Source organism: Corvus hawaiiensis, chromosome 23 (assembly GCF_020740725.1).
Source record: "Corvus hawaiiensis isolate bCorHaw1 chromosome 23, bCorHaw1.pri.cur, whole genome shotgun sequence".
Lineage (NCBI taxonomy): Eukaryota > Metazoa > Chordata > Aves > Passeriformes > Corvidae > Corvus > Corvus hawaiiensis.
The window spans coordinates 10,409-34,676 of NC_063235.1; the positions used below are offsets into that span (position 1 = coordinate 10,409).

The window sequence follows — 24,268 nt, forward strand, 5'->3', positions numbered from 1 at the left end:
GGTGCCGGGGGCGGAGCGGCGTGACGCGCGCGGCGGGGGCGGTGACCGGGGCCGGGACCGTGTGACGCGAGCCAGGGGGGCGGTGACCGGGTGCGGGGGGGGCGTGACACGGGCCAGGGGGGCGTGACGCATGTGTGTGGGGTGGGAGCCTGTGATGAATGGGGGGTAGAGCTTAGGATGAGTGAAAGGTGTGGGTGGTGTGTGTGCGCGCCGAAAAATTGGCTAATTAACTAATTATCCAATTATCTAATTCAATTAATGCTCCAGCTGGGATATATTAGATTTGACAAGGAAATTCAACTCATTTCCTTGACAGAGAATAGGGCTCACACCAGTGAGCAATGGCTCCTGTACCTGAAGGGAGCCTACAAGAAAGATGAGGAGAGACTGTAAGAGTGGAGTGACAGTGACCCACAAAGACCGTGCTGTACCCGGGCCCGTGCGTGGTCCTGGCACTTTTCCTGCATTCTGATTTTCTCTTCAGAAGTCACTATGTGGCCAAATCTCGGTCTGGCTAAACGGTGTTTAGTGCAGAACTGATGCGATGGTCACTCGGAATCGCCCAGAGCAGGAGCCAACTTGCAACTCTGGTGAAACTCAAGTGACACCAGCTGAGGCACACGCTCCAGATAACACACTGTGGGTGTGCCAGGGTCAGGGGCAAATGGTCAGGGCTTACCTTCTCCTGGTTTGAGGCCCGGTTTGGCAGCAACACAACATTCCAGTGCAGGATCAGTGCCAAAGGGAAGGGCTGCACAGATGCCCTGAGCCCCAGTCTCTGCATCAGCAGCAGTGGGTGGGTGGACCTCACCTATTTCCAGATTCAAATCCATTTGTTTGTCACTCCTGCTAGTTTCTAGGCTCTGAAAGCTCATTTCAGCTGTTCAGTGACAGCACTAGCTGGTCCATGGATTTAAGAAAGCAGACAGTCTTTGGGAATGTGTGTTGCCATTTGAGACTTGTCCAACAAAAGGGGCACAGGGGGACAGGAGGAGGACAAGTGTTAGGGACCGAGTCCGGAGAGCTGGCCACATAAACGACATGTACACCGATACGATTAAGCATCCTTCTCCCCTTATTGTTCAACTATGCCAACTTATATCTACTTTTGCAAAGATTCACACCCAGTCCCTCTAGATGGCCTCTAATGAGGGGGGGAGCCAGGCAGCTGTATACCTTGCCAAGGACTCTCAGGGCTGCCTGCAGTCAGGGGCCTGTTCAGGGGCTTTTCCTCAGCAACCCTGCATTGTCCAATCTTTCCAAGGGTATCATCTGCCCTTGTTCCATAAGGAATCCCTCTACAGACAGGGAGTTGTCACTGGCCCCGTGCTCATGGGCTGCAGGGCTCCTGCACTGAGGAGGAAATGGAAATGGGAAAGAGGGAAATGCAACCGGATGGGACGCACCTCTGGCACCACACCTCCTCTTGTTCCTGCTGTCCTGGAAAGGCCCAAGTAAATCCAGTCCCTCAGACCTTGCATCCCTGAACGCCAGGAGAGCCGGTGTTTTACCCAGATCCCAGTGCCCTGCACGGCTGCGCTGACACGAGCGCAGGCCGATCGCTCCGCCCAGCACCATCCCTCATTTGCCTCCCACGGCTCCCCAGGCGGCCCCAAACCACCCCAGCGTGTCTGTGCCGGGGCCAGGGCCTGCCCCGAGCCCGACCAGAGGCTGTCACCCAGCCCTGCACCAGCTCCCACCCCTGGCAGAGCTGGGAATGCACTGAGAGCTCGGCTCCCCGGGCTCCCCAGCACCCAAACCGGTCCTCACACACACAGAAATGCCCAACCTGCCCCTCTGGGCACAGCCAAACACCACAATTCCATCATCCCCAAGGAACTCTGGCACTTGCCTCTTCACCTCTGCCCATTTCCAGTAGCCGGGGCTAGGACCGGCCTGTCAGAAAGAGCATTCCCTAGGCAGTTCATCCCAGCCCAGAGGAGAAGAGGAGCCTGTCCCTGACCCACACCATGGGCAGGACAAGGGGGGCCCTAGCTGGCTTTGCCTACTCCAACACCAAAGCTCTTGGTCCCAAAGATGGGGCGAGTTCAGTGGTTTTTCCTGTCCTGAAAGAGAGCAGAAAAGGGAAGTTAATCCCACTGTGGAATCCAAGACTCCTGCATTTCATATTTCTGCTCTGATTGCTCACCGTGGAGTTTTATCCATGGAAAAAAAAAGGAGAATGACACCATATCAAATAAAAAGTGCCCTTTTCCAGCATTTTTATTCCAGGCATTAAAAGGATGCTCATTTCTCTTCTAGCACTGTTTCCTTCATTTTAGGAGAACCGTTTTCATCCCAGACCCCACTCGTCAGTTGTTCAATCCTCTGGCACTGGATTTGGACAAAGGAAGGGACGCACCTGGACTGCAGGAAATCACTGAGAGAAACCCTTCCTTTCTAAAGACTTCTCTGCATCTGGATGCTCCTTTGCTCTTGGCTTTCTTTACAAGAATGCATTTGCTGCTAAACACGTCTCAGACCCTTACTTGATCGGGATAAGGTGGGATGGAGATGAAGACTCACACAGGGAATAGCCAGGGAGATGCAGGGCCTGGGAACATCAAGGACAGAGAAGAGATGGAACAGGGATTGTTTTTCTTGTTTAGAGCCAGCAGTGCTGTGAGCTTGGAGAACACACGGCACCGCAGGGATCCAGGGCAGGAGCGGGATAACTCCGGGATAAGGGGACTCTGCTCCCACTCCAGGGCTGTCCCAGTGAAGGAGGGGAATTTTTTAGTGCCTTCATTGCCCACAGAAACCAAACCCAGCACCACCGAGCTGGACTTCCGTGAGCTGCAACACAAAGCGGCCCCTGGCCTTTGGGGGAACACAACCTCCCCGAGTCACGGAGCCAGGGGATGACACTTGGGAATGATCCTTGCTGCCTGCAGGCAAATCAGATGAGGGAGCCACAGCAGCTCTGGGGTTTCCTGCTCTGCCTGCAACGCCATCGGTCCAGACCAGGAGACCTTTCCTGGAACAGATCTTCCCTGTAAAGGCAGCTGCACCAAAGCTCAAGCCCTCATTTAGAGACCCTTGGAAAAGCAAAGGTGAGAGGGGATTACCTGGAGCCCCAGGGGACCGAGGTGAAGGCGATGAAGAAGCAGACAGCAAAGTGCTTCCACTGCTTCTCACTCCAGCAAGGGGAACATCCCTGGAATTTCATGTCCAGCGTCGCTCCCAAACCCCACAGGTGAACCCACATGTACTCCAGGACTGATCTCCTTCAAACTTCCAGCAGCACAGACTCACCGGGAGGAACTGCAATCCAAGGACACACATCAGCAACCGTCTTCCTGCTTGCCGCTCTCTCCACATTTTCCCTTTCCAGTGGGATGCAGGTGCCACCCCCCAGAGGCAGGAAAACTGCCTTGCAATGTAGTACAAAACCTGCCTGGAAAGCCCAGGATGCCCGGAGCCAGCAGCCGTTTCTCCTGGAGCGCCTGCTGACAGGCATTTGAAGCCTGCTGTGCCTCACAGCTGCTTTTCTGCCAAGGGCATTCCCATCTTTTCTTTTTTAGCCCAAATAAAGGTTTGCAAAGCTGAGTTTTGTGAGAAGTGCTTCATATTTGGATTATTCTTAACTTGGAGTTTCCCTCGGCACCAAAATCAGGGACTCACCTTTTGCTTGGAGCTTGGCTGAAGTCCTCAGCAATGCCAGGGAATGTGGCCATTGGAGGCTTTGGGCAGATTTGGCTCATTTGCCTTTTTAGGCTTTGTTTCTTTCTCTCAGCCTTCCCACTGGATTGTGGCCTCCGAGGAATACGTAAAATCCCATTCCATTCCTATTCTTTCGGACAATTTTTTGTACCGTTCCTGTACAAAACGAGGCCCCCTGTTCGGATGCTTTTCCCCACCGTTCCCCGGCAGTTTTATCTGCCAGTGCATTCCCTGCGTTGCTTGGGCTCTTCCCAGGTCTCTGAGCTCCTTCACAAGGCAGGAGATCGATTTGGCCCAGGAACTAAACCCTCCCGAGGAATTGTCTGATGCCATCTCCACATTTGACAGCTCATCCTCGTGCTCAAAGGATCCCTCTTTCTTCCCTTCAGCCAATTCCAAGGCTCATGCCCCCAGCTGGGATCAGTCCCCAGTCTGATCCCTGCAGTCTTCCCTGCCAGGATCCTGCTCAGGAATCCATGAGCTACAAATGTAAGAATTAAATCTCCCCACCCCTGCCCAGTTCTAATTCCAAAGGATTTGGTGTCTGCCTTACCCGGCTGGAGCCTGCTTCCAACTCTGTTCTTGCTGCTTCTGCTGCTTTCCATTTCCCAGGAATTCCACCGACGGAGCAACAGCGTTTTCCAGCTCCGCCAGGATTCCCTCTGTTGCGTTTGGGTGCTGGAAGGATATCAAAACCAGGGTCTCTGGGGCTTTACTATCAGGAAATTACACCCCCGCATTTGTTCATTTCCAAATATTATCTCTTCCCAACAAAGCACTGGGCATCCAAGGAATACAGAAAGTGATGGGCTGACCACTGCTTACTCCTCTGGAATGTCAGAGCTTGGAAAAAAAGGGCAGTTGAGGCTTCTCCTGGTGCTGCCCGTGAGGTGTATTTTACTTAACAGTCCCTTCCCGTGTCTTTCCCCGTATCCAGCAAAAATCCACCCGTTCATTCCCCAGCTGCTTGCTTCCTCCCTCTTTTCCTGTATCCAACAGAATTTTAACAGGTGAATATTCCCCTCTGCAAGAGCACCTTTGATTCCAAACCAAAGAACAAATGAATCACTTTGCTTCAACCTTCCTTATTAGGATTCCACTGAGAGCAGTGGATGGAAAATGATCCTCTCCTGGTCCCTGCTGGATTCCCAGAGCGGGGATCCTTTCCCTCTTTCCCCCCTCCACGGTGCCCTTTTCAGGCTTTGTTCCACAGCTTTTGCCTCCAGACCTCAGATCCTTTTGTTCTCCAGGAGCTCCCAGCAGCTCCACAGCCTTTCCTCTCCCATCCTGATCATTTCTCTGGGAATGGAGCTCCGCATTTCAATTCCCTTCTCTTTTCTCTGACAATTCCCACTAATCCAGACCTAAAGCTGACACAAGGAACACTCGGTGCCCACAAATCCAAACCCAGACCCGGCCATCCCTAAACCAGCAACTCCCGGACAATTTGCGTTCATTCCAACCTAACACTGAGGACTCACCCAATCCTTCAAAATTCCCAAGAAATATCCTGTTGCCTTCACAGCTCCCAGGGGATTCTGCTTCGCGCTCACACGGATTTGGGACTTCCCTGAAAAAACCCGTGCAGGGCACGCTGGAATCCCTGATCCTGTGAATCCAGGAAGCGTTAAAAGCTCGGTCCAGCCTGGGCCCCCAGAAATTTTTGCCAAATATCCCCCAAGTCCTCGGGATAACAGAACTCTCTGGTACTGCATTTTTGGCGTTGTAAAGCCTGGAATTTCTTTATTCCTAGTGCTGGGCTCTGCATATGGCCAAGAAAATCCCGGCCTCCACACAGACCCAGATTCCAAACTTTTTGATACATTTTAGCAAACCGAGAAATTCACCTTCCCTGCTTCTTCTTAAGGGCATCCTTCTCTTCCCTTACCCGGCGGGCTCTCTCCCACTGGGGGTGGGTTTTCCCCTTCCCATGCTAATTAGTCCCTACTTCAAGGAGGTTTAGGTACCTTTCTTCCCTGCGAGGGATTTCTTAACACAGCTACCGAGGCTTTGGGAGTCTTCTTTATCTTCTACTTTCTGGAAAAACACCCTGTGACCTATAAATGCCACAATCCAGACGCCCAACTTCAACAAGACATCCTTTTTACCTAAAAACACTCACTCTCAACTCTTAGATCTTTTAAAGTTTTACCCCACAAAATTCCCCTATTTTTCCACCACTGAATTCCTCAGTCCTGCTTCCAAGGATTTCTTGAATACCACGGGGCTTTTTCTCAAGATTTACCCCCCCAACCTTCCCTATGTGCCCACTGCTCATCGCCTCATTTTTTCCTCAATGTGTTCGTTCTCCACCCCAGAGAGTTTGTCAAGTGTTGCCACCAAAATGTTCCCCATCTGTCCACTACTGAGTTCTCCATTTTGCCTCCAAAATATTCCTTCTCTCCCCTCCAGATTGCATCCACTTTTACCCCCAACATTTTACTTCCTCTACAATATTGATTAAACCTTTTCCACCCCAAAAATGTGCATTCTCTCCCTTAAACAGCACCTCAGCTTTTACCTCAAAAATGCCCCAGAGAGAAACTCAGATTCAGCCCCCAAACTCCCATTTTCCTACACAAACAGTTCTTGTGGCCCCTCTCAATTCCCCCAGGGTTTCAGCTGAAGGAAGAACTGGAAGCCTATTCCCTCATCTCCGTCCTTGTTTTGCTTTCCTGGAAAACCTTGCGATCCCACACTTTCTCCAAGAGATCTGCTGGGAGTACTGGAAGGTTTGCTCTGTCAGAGCGCCAGGGGGGTTTACAGCACTTGTTCCTCTGCATCTTTACCCTTTTATCAGGTTTCTCCTGGAACGGTGTTGTGGGAGAAGCTTGGAATTACCAGAAATGGATCAGGTTCACATTTTTGCCCCACCAGTTTTTATCCGGTTTGAAACTCCTGGAATTACCCTCAAATGTGCCCTAGAACACTGCTGTGAAAGGATCAATGAGAAGAACAGCCTGAAAGCAGAAAACCACCTCCAGCAGCAGCCAGAATGATCCCATTTCTCTTCTTACCTGGTCCTGCCAGAGCTCCCAACAGCCATTCCCATTCCAAAACAAGAGCTGTGGAAGACATTCCTGCTGTCCGTGAGGGTGAGGTGGCAGTTCTGGATGTTCTTTGCTGTGGAACCAGACAACAAACAGAGTGTAAATGATCTTGGTGGTCCCTTCCAAGCCAAACCACCCCGTGATTCCATGCGTGGATCAGCACCTGTCCCAGCTCCACTCCAGAAACCTCCTCCCACTAACCCAGAACTTTCCTTTTTCTGCTCAACATCAGGGATTTGCTGCCGAGTGCCCCGGGCAGGGGACGCCTCAGCCTTCCCTGGGACCGCAGCCTTCCCTGGGACCGCAGCATTCCCTGGGACCGCAGCATTCCCTGCGCTGCCTCAGCACTCCCTGCGCTGCTGTTCCACGCCGATCCCGTGGTCCAGCGCCTGTGCGGGCTGCAGTGCCGGGCTCTCCCCACAAGGCGGCAGCACCGGGAGCGAGCAGCCCCGGCCGGTCCCGCTGGCTCGGGGGGGCAGCTGCGCCTTGAACCCGCCCTGAGCCGGCGGGGCCGTGAACACAGCGGGCACAAACCCCACCGGTGCCCTTTATTTCACCCTCAGAGGCACAGGATCGCAGCATTTCCTGGGCTGCAAGGGACCCGCAGGGAGCATCGAGTCCAAATCCTGGCCCTGCACCCCAAGAATCCCACCCTGTGCCCGAGAGCCTTGTCCAGACCCAAACTCTGCCCCCAAGACCCTGAAAACACAGCGGGGCTGGGAGAAGGATGACAATGAAGGACTTTTTATATAGATCTCCTTGTATGATCGTTATATAATATTATTAGATAGTCCAGGACCCCATCCCTGTGCCTGGACACCCATCCCTGGGCCGGGGCAGCCATCCCTGGGCCGGAATACCGATCCCCCGCGGCCCCCACCGTCCGCTCGGGGCTGTCCCCGTTCCCCGCTCACCTCCGAGCCCGGAGCAGCCGCCCCGGTGTCCCCGGCCCGGCCGCGCTGCTCCCCGGGCTCCCCGCCATTGCCGCTCCTGGCGAAGAAGGGCGGAAGTCACCGGGACCGCACCAATGTGGCGATTGCGTCAGTGGCTATTCGACCTTCTCAAGATGGCGGCCGGAAGGACCCCGCTCCGTCTATTTGGCTGCCTGAATGCTCCCGCCTGCCCCAGGCGCCGCTGACCCCACAGTCGGTGTCCGCATAGCAGGAAACGCCTCAGAAAATTGCGTGCAAGCGCTGGGCTGGTGTCGGCGTCGGCGTTGCGTTCAGGCAGCCGAATAGACGCAGCTTGGGAGGGGCGGGGGGGGGGGGGGGCTTCCCTGCCGCCATATTGAGAAGGTCAGAAAACAGTGTATACGACCGCCATCTTTAGTGTGGCGGTGACGTAACTTCCGCCCTTCGCCGCCATCTTGGGTGCTGGCAGAAGCCACTTCCGGTCGAGCCGCCATCTTTAGTGTGGTACACTCCAGGCCCCCCCCGCTCTTCACAAGGGCGTCTATTCGGCTGCCTGAATCCGGCCCGGACTCCGACGCCGGCCCCGCGCTTTCCGCGAGATTTTCCGCGGTGCTTCCCGGTGCGAGGACACGGCTGGTGGGGTCAGCGGCGCCGGAGGCGGGCGACTGCTCCACGACCGGCGGCAGGCATCGGCAGGGACACCTCTCAAAGGGGCCTAGTGCGTCCGCCATCTTGAGTGTGGCGGAAGTGTAAACCACCCTCTGCAAGGTCCTGGCAGGTTCTAATAAAAACGTCACTTAACGCCGTCCCGAGAGCGCCCAACTGCGCCTTCCTTTCCAAGCCGCCTCCTTGAGAGCGGCACGCGGGCGGCTCCATTCCGACCGTGCCCGCCCGGTGCCCCCCGTCCGGGTCGCGCTGCGACCGCGCCTCTGCTGCCCGGCAAAACCGGCCCCGCCGGGCCGCCCCCCGCCCTGTCATTCCTCGCGGTCGCCGCCCCGCACGGCGCCCACTCCTCTCCATAGCTGTGGCCCCGCTCACGCACGGCCCTGTCCCTCGGCGCTCCGAGCCGCCCTTCGCCCCTCCCCTCCGCTGACAGACCCAGCCCCGCTCGCTCCCGCTCCTTGCCCTTGCCACGCTCGGCAGCCACCGAGGCCGCCGCCCTCTCGGCTCAGCCGGCACCGGGCGGCAGCAGCGCCGGGGCGCCGTGTCGGGGGCGGCAGTGCCGCGCTCTCGCCACCAGGCGGCAGCAGCGCCGCCCAGCTCAGCCCGGGGGCAGGGACAGAGCAGAGGGAAAAGCCGGCTCTGGGCGCTCTGCAGCTCCTGCAGCCCGAGCGTCTCGGCTCCTGGGGCCAGGCGCTTGCTTCTTTCCTTCCTACAGAAAAACGCCGGCTCGTTATTCTCAAAACCTGCTGATCTCTATTCCCAGCTTCTTATATTCCTGTGTGCGACAGAGTAGAGAGAGAGGGCTGGCTTATTTCAAAATGAATTTACATCTAAATCAGTAGCATTTGCCTATAGATGTAAAAATGAAGAACTTAACAGGTTTTAGTATTCTGCACACATCCCTCCCTGGGAGGAATGGTAAAAAGTTAAAAACAAATGAAATTTAAAAAGTAGAAAGTTAGAAACAAAGTTACAACGGCAGAAATTTATAAACAAACACAGAGGTAAAATACAAGAAACGAACAAATTTCTAAAGGTAGAAAGTTAAAAACAAACAAAGTTAGAAACAAAAAAAAATTAGAAACAAACAAAATTAGAAAGGTAGAAATTTAGAAACAAAGTCAGAAAGGCAAGTGTTGAGCCTTTGACAGGGTACCCTTCCTTCTCGGACCAGGGCGAAAGAGCAGAGGAGGCTGCTGTTCTGCTAAGTTCTTTATTTCACAGTCTCACAGCTGTCTTGAAGGCAGAGTTCGAATGGGGTTACATGATAAAGCCAAGCAGCAGCAGCAGGCAAAACCAGCTTCTTCTATATGCTCCATACACTATATTTTTTCTTACAGAAGTGTGGATTAGATTTGTTAATTGACCAGTAAGATTAACACACGATTCTAGTTTTCTTTTTGCTAACCCATCCTGGTCTAATTCTAACAGTTGTAAGCCTCACACAAGTGTTACATCTGTATTACACAGATTTGCACATACAATTTCTATCAGCTCTTACTATGTGAACACTCCATCTAAAAAATGTGAACAGTGTAATTCTATCTAGATTTTGTCTAAAGTAAAGAATTCTGTGAAAAGGTAACACTGCTGCAGCAAGAGCTGTGTTTAAGATCTTTGCTACAGCTTTTTCATGTTTAAGGCACTTAACATATATTTCTACTAAAAGTTAAAAATCTGTATTTCTATTTCATTTTGGTGTGGCTTCATGGATGTCAGCATGTCCAAAGGTTTTAATTCACACCTAATGCTTTGGCTTCCCTCTGGGCCTGAGGGAACTTCTCTAACAAGAAGGTTAGAAACAAAGTTAGAAAGGTAAAAATAGGGAGAAAAACAAAGGTATAAAGTTTCAAAGTTACAAACAAAGGCAGAAAGGGACAAATCTAGAAAGTTAGAAACAAACAAAGGTAGAAAGTTAGAAAGGTAGCAACAAAAATGTTAGGAATGTAGAAAGGTAGAAAAGCAAAAGTAGAGAGTTAGAAATGTAGAAAGTCAGAAAAGTAGAAACAAAGATAGAAAGTCAGAGATGTAGAAAGTTAGAAACTAACAAAGGTAAAAATGAACAAAGGTAAAAAGAGAGAAAACTTAGAAAGGTGGTACAAAGTCATAAAAGTAGAAACGAAAAAGGTAGAAAGGCAGAAGGTCAGAATGGTAGAAATGAACAAATGTAGAAAGGTAGAAACGCAGAAATGAACAAAGGTAGAAATGTAGAAAGTTAGAAATGAAGAAAGATGGAAAGATAGAAAGTTCAAATGGTAGAAACAAACAAACATGTCAAGTTAGAAATTTAGAAAGGTAGAAAGCAACAAAGGTAGAAAAATAGAAAGGTAGAGAGTCAGAACCAAACAAAGGTAGAAAGTTAAAAAGGCAGAAATGAACAAAGGGAGGAAGTTGGCGAGGCAGAAAGTGCAGAGGCTGGCAGCAGCCATTCCAGCCTTAACGAGAGCCCTGAGTGGGAGAGCAACTTGTTACATTGATCTTCACTTTGCTAAGGGCCTTCTGCTCTCTTGGGAAAGATGCAGAGCAGGCAAATGACTACAGGTAGGAGCACCAGGTGTGACTGTTCTTCCTTCACCTCCCAGAAAGCTGGGGGGTTTCATGTTTGAGTCAGTGGCCTAGAAGGGGCAGAAAGTCTGCCCTGACAAGTGTGGGCATGGATCTGTTTTGTCTTTCCCTGTGCCCATTCCCAAAACTCTCTTAAAACTTTCCCAAAATAGAAACGCAGAAATACTGGGGCTTGTGTAATAAAGAGAGATCCTGCCTGAAGAAACAGTGGTCTCTGTTTGGTTTTTTCCAAGCTGCTACAGAAACCAACAAAGGTAGAAAGGTAAAAATGAACAAAGGAAGGAAGGTGAAAAAGGCAGTTCAAAATCTGTTTATGGCCCCATGAAAAAGAAGTTGCTTTGAGCTGAAAACCTAAGGAGGCTTTAGGCCCCTCCCTGCAGGCACAAATTCCCTCTCTCTGCTTCTTCTTTTTCTGGGGCTGCATTTTGGAGCAGCCCAAGCTCAGGGATCAATCAGGGAAAAAAGAGGATTTTTTTCCCTTCACCTCTGCTTCCCCAGTCTCCTGTGGCCAGGGACATTTAACAGCCCCAATTTAAAGAGCTCTGACCTGCAGACAGCAGGAAAAAGCTGCTTTTTCCTCTGCTGATCCTCAGATGTGTTTTCAGTCCCTGCTAGGCGACTCCCTAATTCCAGCCCTGTAACAAAAGGCCCATTTTAAACCCAATATTCCTATTTCAGGCAGAGCTGGGGGGATTTTTGCTGAGTTTGAAGTTTCTGGAAGCCTTTGGCACTTTGCTTTCGGTGATCCTGGATCCAGCCCAGCAAGAGCTGCCCCAGATCTGGGGCAAGGTGGAAAGAAGGGAGCAGATTAAGACCCTAATCTTGATTCCATCACGGATTTTTTCATCACCAGTCCTGGTGAATCACTTTCACTTTTATTATTCCTCCTGTCCCATTCTCCATCTGGGAGATAAGATCTTCTTCCCTGGGCTTTTTTTTAAATTTAAGGTAGATTGCCCTGACACCTTCTGAGGGAGGATGGATTGACAGCTGAATGGATTTTAGTAGAGGAAACAGCTTTAAAAAGCCAGAAAAAATCTGTTTATGGCCCCATGAAAAAGAAAGTTGGTTTGAGCTGAAAACCTAAGGAGACTTTAGGCTCTGTAAAGTCCTGAATTAATGAGAGTTTCTGTTCTATTCCTAATTTTCAAAGCTTTTGCTTTTAAAGACAAAGTCCATATTAATGTTTTGTTCCAGCCATTACCTGGCCTCGAAATCTGGGACCTCAGCCGTGCTGTTCCCTAATCCCAGGGATTACCCAGCCCTTCTTCCCCTTGCATCCTAAATACCACACAAAAAAAGGGCCGAAGGGCTCATTTCAATTTTCTCTGCAGTGGTTTTATCTCAAAACTTCCTTGAGTGTTTCTCCATTTCTCTTTGAATCTGGGGGCGAGGGGAGCAGCTCCTTTGGAGCTGTGATTTTCCCAGATTTCCCAGGCTTTACGGGAAGGGGAGGAACCCAAGGTCGTTTCCCTCAGTCAGGAATTTTGCTGTGGGAATTCAGCTGCTCTCCAGGCAGTTCTTCTGTCAAACCATTAATCAGCTCGGAAAAGTTGATTAATCTACATAGGGGCTGTGGAGAGAAGGATACAAAGGAACTTTTCCATCATTTTGGGGCTTGAAGAGGGACTGAATTTCCCTCAAAGCTGGGAAGGGCCTGAGGACAATAAAGCAAAGGAGCAGCTTCATCTCTCCCTGGCACAGAGCTCTGGGCTCCATTATGGATACAAATCAATCCCAGCAGGATTTCAAAGGGTTTCTTTAGGATGTCAGGTCCCTCTTTATCAGATCCCTGCTGGGATTCAGGGCCTGCCTGGTCACGGGGTGCTTTGATAAGGGCTGGATTTAAATCCCAGATCTGAGAGCAGACATGAAAGTTCCCTGGGTTTCTAAGGGTTGAAAAGCTCGAGCTGGATTTGCTGCAGAGCTGAAAAATCAGGAAAAGAGAGAGCAAGGAGTGGCCAGCAGGCTTAGGCTCCTGATCACGCCCCTGGGATCCATGGGATCCATAGGATCCGTGGCCTCTGGCACGCTGCTCCAGCACCCTGCAGGGTGACTGACAGCCGGGCAGGGGAAGGAGCCACCAGCAGCTCTGCGATGTGCACCATCCTTCACCTTGCACGTGGCCTAAACAGCCACCAAGCACCGATGGACTGACTGAGCCGAAAATATCGGAGAGATCTCAGTTTGCACTCCAAATTCCCTGCAGCCTCTTCCCTTCCTGATCCATCCCTTGAAGCAGCAAGAGTGGAATTCCTCCCGTGGTTGCGCTTTCCCTCCTGTTTTCCACTCAACAAGAAAAAGCAGCCATGTGAACAGGAGTAAAAGCCCCAAACCCACAAAAAAGCACATTCTCAGCATCACTAATCCCTGCCAAATTGCCAGGAACCTTCCAAAACTACATCCAAGCTTGGAAACAGGGATCCAGTTGTTTGTTTAAGCAGCTATTGATCCAGTCTCTTCCAGCTAATTAAACTATTCACTATTTAAACTCATTAAACTGCTCATCCTGCTCCTGGCAGCCAGAGGCAAAGAAGAAATCGTGTCTAGATTAAATGGTGATGGTGAATGTGCCCATGCCAGTCCTTGGAGAGGTTGGAATTGCATCCCTGTTCCTCTGCTCTCTTTTCCTTCCTTTTTCCTGCAGTGATTCCCACCCGGATTCCTCAGCTCCAGCTCTCTGAGCAGCCTCAGGGGGAGCATTTCATCCCCTTGGAGCCAACTCCATTTGGTGCATCCTTCATGCCTCAACCACCCCTAAAAGCAGGGAAGTGCTGATGGGCAGTGCAGCTGCTTCCACTCGGGAATGTTTCCAGTGGAACAGGGAGGGAATTCTGAGAAGCTTCCACCCACTGCACGTTATTGCTGGATAAAAGGTGAGGCAGCAAAGGATCAACAAAGGGAGATTTCAGCAAGACAAAGTCCAGACAAAGAGGCTGCAAGTGTGGCTGGGGCTGCTAAACTGGGAAAACTGCAAGGTCAGGCTGTGGGAACATGGATTATACTGAGGTCTGGAACTGGTGTTGGGAAGAGAGGGAGAAGAAGGAGAAGGAGAAGGAGAAGGAGAAGGAGAAGGAGAAGGAGAAGGAGAAGGAGAAGGAGAAGGAGAAGGAGAAGGAGAAGGAGAGAAAGGGCCCAAAGTAACTGCACAGAGAATTTCCTTACCATGAGCCAGGCTCATTCCCTGAGCTGACCAATATCTCCGAGCTCCCCTTCATGGCACAGCCGTGCCAGCAAAGAACAGAAGTTCCTGCCGCTCCCACTGGAATTCTGTAGCATGCCTGGCATTCCATACGTTCTGCTGCCTGAGAATTCCTGCAGCCGTCCTTGGGAAGAGCAGTTCACTGCCACAGGAGGAACAAGAGGAAAGCAGTTGCCACTCTCTGGTTCTGTGCTCTGTAAAAAGTAAAACCAGATAAAGCTCCATAAAGCTGGAACCATCTCCAACCTCGGGACAGCTCTCTTCCCACTTCTGTGAGAAAAGTGTGGATGGGCAATTAGGAAGGAGATCATCATGCAAATGGGCAAGGGGGGGAATTAAATTCTGCTGCTTTCTGATTGAGGCCTGCTTCAATTTGCAGCCTTTATAATATCAGTTTAATGGGACTTTTTGTGCTTTAAAGAGGTTTTTATTAGCTGGGGGTTGTCCCTGCCTGGACTGAGGCACAGCACAATGAGTCTCCTGCCTCCTGAAGCCGTGTCGTTATCCCAGCATCTGAAATTAAAAACCAGCACTCTGGGAAACCTCTCTACTCTGAGGAGAAGTGTGAGGAGTGTTTGGGTCTGTGGAGAGCCTGGAACAGCTCTGAGAGACACCAAACATCCTGTGGATCCCAATAAAGAGCAAAACATTCCAGCAGCTCCTTCCAACACCGCCCTTGTAGGGAACTCTGTCACCCCAGTGGGTATTTGTGGGAGTAAGGAAGAAATCCCACTGATGACCTCAGTGTGATCACCTCTGGTTCGTCTGGGGATAAATCTCCTTTATCCTTCTGGGAGAATAAAGGAATCCAATGCTGCCTTAATCCCCTGCTCCTCGGAGTCTGGATTTCCAGAATCCATCTCCTGGCCCAGCATGGGAAGGGTTGTCCAGCGCTGGAACAGCTGCCCAGGGCAGTGGTGGAGTCACCAACCCTGGAAGTGCTCATAAAATACATGGATATGGCACTTGAGTGTTCATAAAATACATGGGGAAATACATGGGTAAATACACAGATAAATATATGGATAAATGTATATGGATAATCCATGGATAAATATGTATGGATAAATACATAGTACTTGAGGTCATGGGTTGATGTGACCATGGTGGTGGTTGATGTTTGGACTTGATGATGCTAAAGGCCTTTGCCAGCCTCAACAACCCCAGGATTCCATTATTTTCTGCCTTTTTCTCCTGCTCTGGGGCTGAGAAACTCCTTGAGCGGAGCAGCAGTGGGAGCAGGGAGCCACAGGCTGCACATCAGAGCTCTGCAGGCACTTTTAATCCACCTCTCTTCATGTTCATGGAAGATGGCACAGGAAATCTCTCAGCCCCAAAGCATCTCCCCAGCTCTGTACATCCAGGACAAATCCGAGGTGAATGAACCCCTCTGTGCTCCTTCCAGAGCCATTCCAGCGGCAATCAGAGGCAGCAGTTCCTAGAGAAACGGCTCCTATCCAATTTAGGAGCCTTCCCTTGGGGAGGAGACATCCATTTCCCCTTCTACCTGTCATTCTTCTTCATTTATATTATGACACACGTGGCGGGGGGCGGTGCCCGGGGCGGAGCCACATGACATGTACAGCAGGGGGCGGGGCCAGGGCCACGTGACGCAGGCCAGGGGGGTGGCGACCAGGGCCAGGGGGCAGCGACACATGGGTGGGGGGGTGGGAGCCTGTGACAAATGGGGGGTAGAGCTTAGGATGAGTGATAGGTGTGGGTGGTGTGTGTGCACACACCAAAAAATTGGCTAATTGACTAATTATCCAATTATCTAATTCAATTAGTGCTCTAGATGGGAGTAGCTATGTAATGATTAATCAATTCAATTAGTTACTCCCATGTGGAGCACTAATTAGGGGCCCTATATACTATATATAAACAGAAGAAAAAAATAATAGAGTCTGGTGCAGCAGTAGAACTTTTAATGCTCCCTGGGAGTAAAAATTTTATATGTAAAACTTTTTTTTTTTTACTCCCAGGGAGCATTAAAATTCTACTGCTGCTTTTTTAAAATTTAAGCTATAAATAAAAATAAAGTTTATTTCTAACATAAAAGTTAGAAATAAAGAGAAAGAGGAAAGTAAAGTTGAAAAGTTAGGGTTAGAGGGAAAGAGAAAAGCAAAGCTAAAGAGTTAAAGTTAGAGAGAAAGAGGAAAGTAAAGTTGAAAAGTTAGAAAGAGGAAAGTAAAGCTAAAGAGAGAGAAAGAGAAAAGCAAAGCTAAAGAGTTAGAGAGAGAGAAAGTAAAGTTAGAGAGAAAGAGAAAAGTAGAGTTAGAGAGAAGAGGAAAGAGAAAAGTAGAGTAGCACAGGAATAAAGACAAACAGGAACAAAGAAACAGAGTTAAAGAGAAAAATAGAGAAGGACAGAAACAGAGTTAGAGTAAAAGAGAAAAAGAGAGAGACGAAGCAATAAGGAGAAAGAGAAAAGCAAAGAAACAGAGTTCTAGAGAAGCAAAGAAATGGAGTCAAAGACAAACAAGGAAATAGTTAAAGAGAAATAGGAAAATAAACCTAGAGAGAAACATAATTGGAGAGAAACATAATTGGAGAGAGTGAGAAGAAGAGAAACTGAGAGACAGAGGTAGAAACAGTGAGAAAAAGAAAGACACAGAAATAATGATAGGGAAAAGTAAAATGAGGAATAGACTAAAAAGTAAAGCAAAGCAAGAAATACAGTGAAAAAATGACTAAACCACACCAAAGAAAGACGGGGGGGGGGGGGGGGGGGGGGAGGGGCCTGGATATCTTTATTAGGGTTTATTCAACTTTATTGAATGGATTTTTGTATTTACACTCTAGCACAATATACGGAAACAACAATGTATACAAATAAAGTACAAATACAATCCATATACACCCTGGTAAAAGTCCAATTTGCATACAGAGCAATACATGGAAATGCAGCAGCAAACACAAATACAGACCAATACAGAGCAACACAAGCCAAATACATATCAATACAATATAACAATTTTTCTATTTCTGGAAAACTTGCTACATTTTGTTTTATTGTTAGAGGAAACCCAAAACAACAGCACCACAGGGAGAACATAACAGTCATCCATCACACACACCCCTCTCAGCTTCCACACAATCCCACCATCATCTCAACCACTCTCCCCACCCAGGCCCCTCGGAAACAGGGCTCCCGAGACCCTCCAAATCGTCCTGCCTGACAAAACCCCGGCCCCGGCACGGTCTGCACCCAAACTTTGGCAATGAACATCGCCTCACAGACCGCTGGGACCGAGGGAAAAAAAACCTGAGCCCGGGGGGGGGGGGGGGAACCCCAGCTGGGGTTTTTTTATTCTAAATTTAAAAATGTATTGAAAAACCTGAAAGGCAAAAACCAAACACACAAGGTTAGAACCATTCCACACACACACTCTCACAGGCAGACACAACCACATAGGCAGACACAACCTCTCACACACAGATACAGACAGTCACACGCTCTTCAGCTTACACACTGACTGCAGCCATTCATCAAAACACTCCACCGATGAAGATACTTTGATACATCTTCCCTGGCTGCCGCTCCTCGATGTCGAACCATAGATTCCGGGAAAAATCGGTAGCATCGGTGACCATGGAGATCCAAAGCCGCCTCGGGACCTGCAAGAAAATGTGAAGCGGTCAGAGAGTGGCCCGTGGCTAGGAGTTATCCCCACACCAGGCCCATAAATTTTCTGCCCAAAACCCCATAGAAAATAGATGAACCCTTAAGTTTTATGACTGTTCTACCTAACTGTGACTCTACGTGCCAGGGCAGGGTGGCTAAGCGGCGCACGGACGGGCAGCACCCCAAATTAAGACAAGGTGACACAAGGGCTCGAGATGAGTCTCCAGAAGATTAATTCTCGAGTGCAATACACTTAGAGGCGATGGAACCTACTGAAATACTGCGGTCATGGAGGGAGGGTCCGATACCCTCCCTACAGAAGTCCAAGGGAATGGCATGTGAAAAGAAGCCAGTACCAAAACTGAGAAGGAAGATGGATGAGAACATTTTGTGTACTTCCTCCAGTTTCAAGAAGTAAGAAGGTAAAGATGCCAGAATAAGCCCCATCTGGGAAAGTAGGCAAGTAGAGTACAGCCAATATGGCCCAGAACAATGCAAAAAAATCACTGACATGCAACGAAGCCCTGTGACACAGAGGACAATGGACACTACGTAACAAAGACACAACCTACAGAACACAGACACAAGTTGAAACTGCCCAGCAGTTTCACCTGATGGACCCAAGATTCCTACAGCAAGATGAACCAGAGGCCAATGATGCCAAAGGAAAGAAAGCTCTATGGCAATAGCACATGATGGCGAAACATAAGTCCTTACAAGAAGTTAGTACCAAAGCTGTTAAGAGGATGCCCAAGAAGCTCAGTAGGCCTAGAGAAGAAGGCAACAACTGCTAGGGGACCGGAGCGATCGCTCCGGACCCAAAGGCGAGCTCCTCGGGCAAAAAGATCTGCGATGACATCGAGACTCAGAGAAGGCTGATGACATGAAGCTCGTGAGAACACGGAGACGGGTCGGAACCGTCCTGCCCGGCAAAAGGTCGGGCGATGCTGAGGAGGAACCCTCTCCCTTATTTCCAAGGGGCCTATCCCATTACAGCCCTCTCCTCTAAGCTAACTTCAAATTGCCTCCTGCAATTCCAAAGGGTTTTCCCTTGTCCCCACCACTGGTCCCAACACTTAGCTTTTGGAAGACGAGCCGACAAAATCCATCCTCAATGGAAATGAACACACGGGCGCCATGGATGTTGATACAGTCCCCAGGGTCTGTTTCGGTGGCTGCAAAAATTCAGAAAAAAAATTCAGACCGCAATGAGACGTCCCAAAAGCAACCCCTTCCGCAAGGCCTGCCTCCCTCCTAAGGGCCGAGGCTCATCGCTTCCCTGCCGCTTCCAAACTTCGGCTCCGCAGCTGCTCACGGTACCTAAGACAACAAAACAGAAAACGTCACTGTGGCCCTCGAGAATATTAATCCCCGGGGGTCCTCCGCACCGGTACCCCAGCTCACCTCAAATCTTCATCCGATTCCAGAGGTGGCCCAGAAAATACCTGCAAAGCAAAAAGGTACATGCTTAGCACACCGCCACATACCGCTTACCTATTACTTGCCCCACTTAAAGGCCAACTCACCTGATTGTCTCTATTTCTTGGCATGTCCAAGGCAGCAGCAGCACCTGCAAAGAAACAAAGCAAAAAACATCCTGAAAGACTCTGAAACCACAACCTCCCCCCTTCAATTAAAGTACACTGCACCTACACCTTAAGTTTGCACCCACCTGGCTGCCAGCATCCCAGACCGGGACATCTTGCTGGTGGACCACCTAAAATGCACAAAAAATAACAGATGCTTAGAGCTGCACCAGAAATTGATAACTGAGCAAGAAAAACTAGTTCAGTCCACCGGTCACCACTTACCTCACTCACTTCACCTTGACGGCTGAGATCCGGCTTGACCTCCTAAAAATAAAGACAAAGAACAATGCTGGAACATAGCCACCATTTACACTTGCCCCACAAACACAAATGGTGACTGACCTTCCTGTGGGAACCCCCTCACCCGGTCTGGGGCGCTCTGCCACGGATTTAATCCCTCCGCATCTGAAAGAAAGCGATGACAAAAGTCAAAGGGCTGCATGAGAACTTAACAGCTCCAGCCATCTTGTGTCAATCTAGGAATACCATCTAGAGGCCAAACTACAGCCTACATCACAAATTACAAGTCCCCAGGCCTTGTCCTATTACACCCATATGCCAGACCATGCAGCAGGGCAGAGCAGCTCCGGGCCAAATTCATGCAGACACCTGTGACACAGGAAAGGACAAAGGAGGGGATGCGATGAAGAGAAAACCCTAGGCGAGAAGAACGATCGCAAGGACCGAGAGAACGAGGAATGAGAGGACCTAGGCGAGACTGACGGTGAGCCGACGAGGCTCGAAGAACCCTGGCAGAAGAAGGACTTATTCTGAGAACCACAAAGACGGATGCCCGAGAATCATACAGTCAGAACCCTCTACCACACTTCACATTCTGACAAGTCCTAATCCGCTATAATGGATCATTGCGGCATACAGCTGTGAATACAGCTCAGAACAAGACCGTAAAAGACATCCGACTCGACGCTTCTAAAGCGAGATGCAATTCTGATGCGCCTCCAAGCTCTCGCGTCAAAGGATCGATGGTATCGGCACTGGGCCGAGGAGCACCAAGAGGAGAGATGCTAAGAATAACACCCAGCATTTCCAATAAGCACCTCAAAGGGCTAAGGCAAAAGACCTGCAACAGAAGATGCCCAAAAGACACAGAACATATAATAGAAAAGTGACACACACCGGGACTGCTCTACTCACCTCGGCATTGTGATCAAAAGTGAGACTTGCCCTTTATGTGGGCTAAGGGGCCCCTTCCTGGACATCCCCACCTCCAAAGCTCACTCAAAAATCCCTCCCGGCAAGCCCTGACCCAACACCTCACATTCATTCCCTCAGTGGATTGTAGCCCTCAACTTATCTCTCAGACATCTGGAGATGGGAATCCTCCTCAGGCACAACAGAAGGCTGGCTCACCCTCTGGGAAGCTCCTGTCGTCACCGGGCTGTCATCTCCTAGTCAACCACAATAAAGAAAACCAAACACCACTACAGGAACTTAGTGGCACGTCAGCCAAAGCTCCAACAATTCCACTACTCACCGTCTCCTAAGAAGGCTGGGGTCCTCGGACCGCACGCTTCAGCCACGCTCCGAGGCCGACGCCGTCGTCGCGGGGTATGCCTGGGTTAAGAGGAGACAAGGTGTTGTGGCATTGCTGAAACTTAAGTGGACCCTCCCTCCCTCCCCGACTCATCACAACTCCTCGGCCATGGATGTACCGGAAGGTACCTCAGAACAGAAAATGTAAAGGCTTCATTGCAGAGTCCCGTAATACTTCCAGAGCGCTCACGACAGTGGTGAAGCGGGTCCATCGGCCGATTGGCGAGGGGCTTCGGCGTAATACAAGCGGACCACCTAAAACACACAAATGACAATGGATGCTTAGAACTGCACCAGAAATTGATAACCAAGCAATAACAACTCATTCTGTCACTGCTTACCTCACTCCATCGACCTTGACTGCTGCTATCTGGCTTTACCTCTTGAAAGCAAAGACAAAGAACAGTGCTGTAACATAGCCACCATTTACAGTTGCCCCACAAACACAAACGGTGACTGACCTTCTTGTGGGAAGGTGGGAAACCGCCTCACCCGGTCTGGGGCGCCCTGCCACAGATTTGATCCATCTGCATCTGAAAGAAAGCAATGACAAAAGTCAGAGTCCTGCATGATAACAGCTCCAGGCATCCTGTGTCAATCTAGGAATACCAGCTAGAGGCCAAACTACACCCTACATTACAGATTTCAAGGCCTTGGGACTTGTCCTACTACACCTATACACCAGACTACATGGCAGGGCAGAGCAGCTCCGGGCCAAACCCATGCAGGCACCTGTGACACAGGAAATGACAAACGAGGAGATGCGATGAAGAGAGAAAACTCCGACAAGAGGAATGGCCGCAAGGACCGAGAGAATGCGGAGCGAGATGATCTCAGCGAGACCGACAAGGCTCGAAGAAGATGCTAACAGAAGGGCTTATTCCGAGAACCGCAAAGATGGATGCCCGAGAATCGTACGGTCAGAATCCTCTACCGCTCTTTGCATTCTGACAAGTCCTGATCCTCTAATGGATCACTGCGGTGCACAGCTGTGAATATAGCTCAGAACAAGACCATAAAAGACCTCTGACTCAATGCTTCTAAAGGGAGATGCGATTCCGATGTGCATCCGAGCTCATCAGTCAAAGGTCCGACAGTATCGGCACTCGGCCGAGGAACACGGATGCTAAGGATGATGCCCGGCATTTCCGATAAGCTGGCCCCTCAAAGGGCTAAGGAAAAAGGCCTAAGACACAAGATGCCCAAAAGACACAGAACATACAATAGACAAGTGACACGACACGCACCGGGACTGCTCTGCCCGCCTCGGCATTGTGATCAAAAGTGAGACTTGCCCTTTATGTGGGCTAAGGGGCCCCTTCTTGGACATTCCCGCCTTCAAAGCTGACTCAAAAATCCCTCCCGGCGAGGCCCGACCCGGCACCCTGCTTTCGTCCCCTCTGTGGGTCGTAACCCTCGACTTATCTCTCGGACGTCCGGGATGGGAATCCGCCTCGGGTGCAAAATAAGGCTACCTCGCTGTCCGGGAAGTTCCTGCCACCTCCTAGTCGGCTACAACAAAGAAAACCAAACATCAGTACCTGAACTTAGTGGCACGTCAGCCAAAACCTGACAATTCTGCTACTCACCATCTCCTAAGAAGGCCGGGGTCCTCTGGCAGCACGCTTCGGCCACACTCTGAGGCAGACGCCATCATTGCGGGATATGCCTGGGTTAAGAAGGGACAAGGTGCTGTGGAATTGCTTGAACTTGAGGGGACCCTCGCTCCTCCCGCCTCCCTCCCCGACTCGCCGCAACTCCTCCGCCGTTGCCAAAGGTCACCCGCAAGGCACCTTGGAACAGAAAATGTAAAGGCTTCATTGCAGAGTCCCATAACACTTTGGGAGGGCTCACGAGGGCGGCGAGCCGGCTCTGTCAGCCGGTCGGTGAGGGGATTTGGCATAATACAAGTGGACTGCCTAAAACACGCAAATGACAATGGCTGCTTAAAGTTTAGAGTACCGGCACTCGGCACCTGAGCAATAACAACTTTTTCCTTCCACCGGTCACCACTTGCCTTACTCACTTGACCTTGACTGCTGCTATCCAGCTTTACCTCCTAAAAATAAAGACAAAGAACAATGCTAGAACACAGTCACCATTCACACCTGCCTTGCAAAGACAAATGGTGACTGACCTTCCTGCGGGAACCCCCTCACCCGGTCCAGGGCGCTCTGCCACGGATTTAATCCCTCTGCATCTGAAAGAAAGCGATGACAAAAGTCAAAGTGCTGCATGAACTTAACAGCTCCAGGCATCCTGTGTCAATCTAGGAATATCATCTAGAGGCCAAACTACACCCTACAGAACAAATTCCAAGTCCCCAAGCCTTGCCCTATTACACCTATAGGCCCGACTGTGCAGTAGGGCAGAGCAGCTCCAGGCCAAATCCCATGCAGGATTTGCATGCAGCAGATGACAAAGGAGGGGACACAACGAGAAGAGAAAACTCTCGGCGAGAAGAATGACCGCAAGCACATCAAAGGGCTAAGGCAAAAGACATGAGACACAAGATGCCCAAAAGACACAGAATACACAACAGACAAGTGACGCAACATGCACTGGGACTGCTCTGCCCTGCGCACCTCGGCATTGTGATCAAAAGTGAGGCTTTCCCTTTATGTGGCCTAAGGGGCCCCTTTGTGGGTAGCCCCGTCTCCAAAGCTGACTCAAAAATCCCTCCCACCAACCCCCCACCCAACACCCCGTTTCATCCCATCGACTTATCTCTCAGACATCCAGGGATGTGAATCCTCTTCGGGTGCAAAAGAGGGCCGCCTTGCCATCCAGGAAGCTCCTGCCATTGCCGGGCTGTTGTCTCTTAGTCAGCTACAATAAAGAAAACCAAATATCAAGGCTTGAACTTAGTGGCACGTTAGCCAAAACCCAACAACTCCACTACTCACCGTCTCCTAAGAAGGCCGGGGTCCTGGGGCCACACACTTTGGCCACGCTCCAAGGCTGACGCCATCATCCCAGGGTATACCTGAGTTAAGAGGAGACAAGGTGATGCGGCATTGCTGAGACTTGAGCAGACCCTCGCTCCTCCCCCCTCCCTCCCCGACTCACCCCAACTTCTCGGCCATTGCCAAAGTCTGCCCGGACGGTATCTTTGAATGGAAAGGGCAAAGGCTTCATCGCAGAGGCCCATAATGCTTTGGGAGGGCTCATAAGGGCAGCAAGCCGGGTACATCGGCCAGTCGGTGAGGGGGCTTGGCATAATACAAGTGGACCCCCTAAAACACACAAATGACTGGGGATGCTTAGAGCTGTACCAGAACTTGGCACTCAAGGAATAACAACTTTTTCTTTCCACCTGTCACTGCTTACCTTGCTCATTTGACCTTGACTGCTGAGATCTAGCTTTCCCTCCTAAAAATAAAGACAAAGAACAATGCTGGAACACAGTCACCATTTACACTTGCCCTGCAAAGACAGATGACGAC

At 50.3% G+C, this 24,268-nt stretch overlaps 2 long non-coding RNA genes across 4 annotated transcripts; both read right to left on the reverse strand.

Annotated features, from left to right (window-relative positions):
- Positions 1–20,592: 20,592 nt before the first annotated feature.
- LOC125337413 lies at positions 20,593–22,960 on the reverse strand. Of its 3 annotated transcripts, none has more exons than XR_007208036.1 (5): positions 22,412–22,960; positions 21,164–22,334; positions 20,952–21,077; positions 20,764–20,843; positions 20,593–20,677 (listed from the first exon to the last, which is right to left on the reverse strand). It is a non-coding gene; the product is annotated as an uncharacterized LOC125337413 (long non-coding RNA). The 3 variants fall into 3 exon arrangements; XR_007208038.1 differs by having other exon boundaries at positions 20,942–21,077; XR_007208039.1 differs by having other exon boundaries at positions 20,594–20,667.
- A 590-nt stretch (positions 22,961–23,550) lies between these two features.
- On the reverse strand, positions 23,551–24,190 carry LOC125337280. The gene is made up of 4 exons (XR_007208009.1): positions 24,153–24,190; positions 23,892–24,058; positions 23,729–23,808; positions 23,551–23,651 (listed from the first exon to the last, which is right to left on the reverse strand). It is a non-coding gene; the product is annotated as an uncharacterized LOC125337280 (long non-coding RNA).
- Between the last annotated feature and the right edge of the window lie 78 nt (positions 24,191–24,268).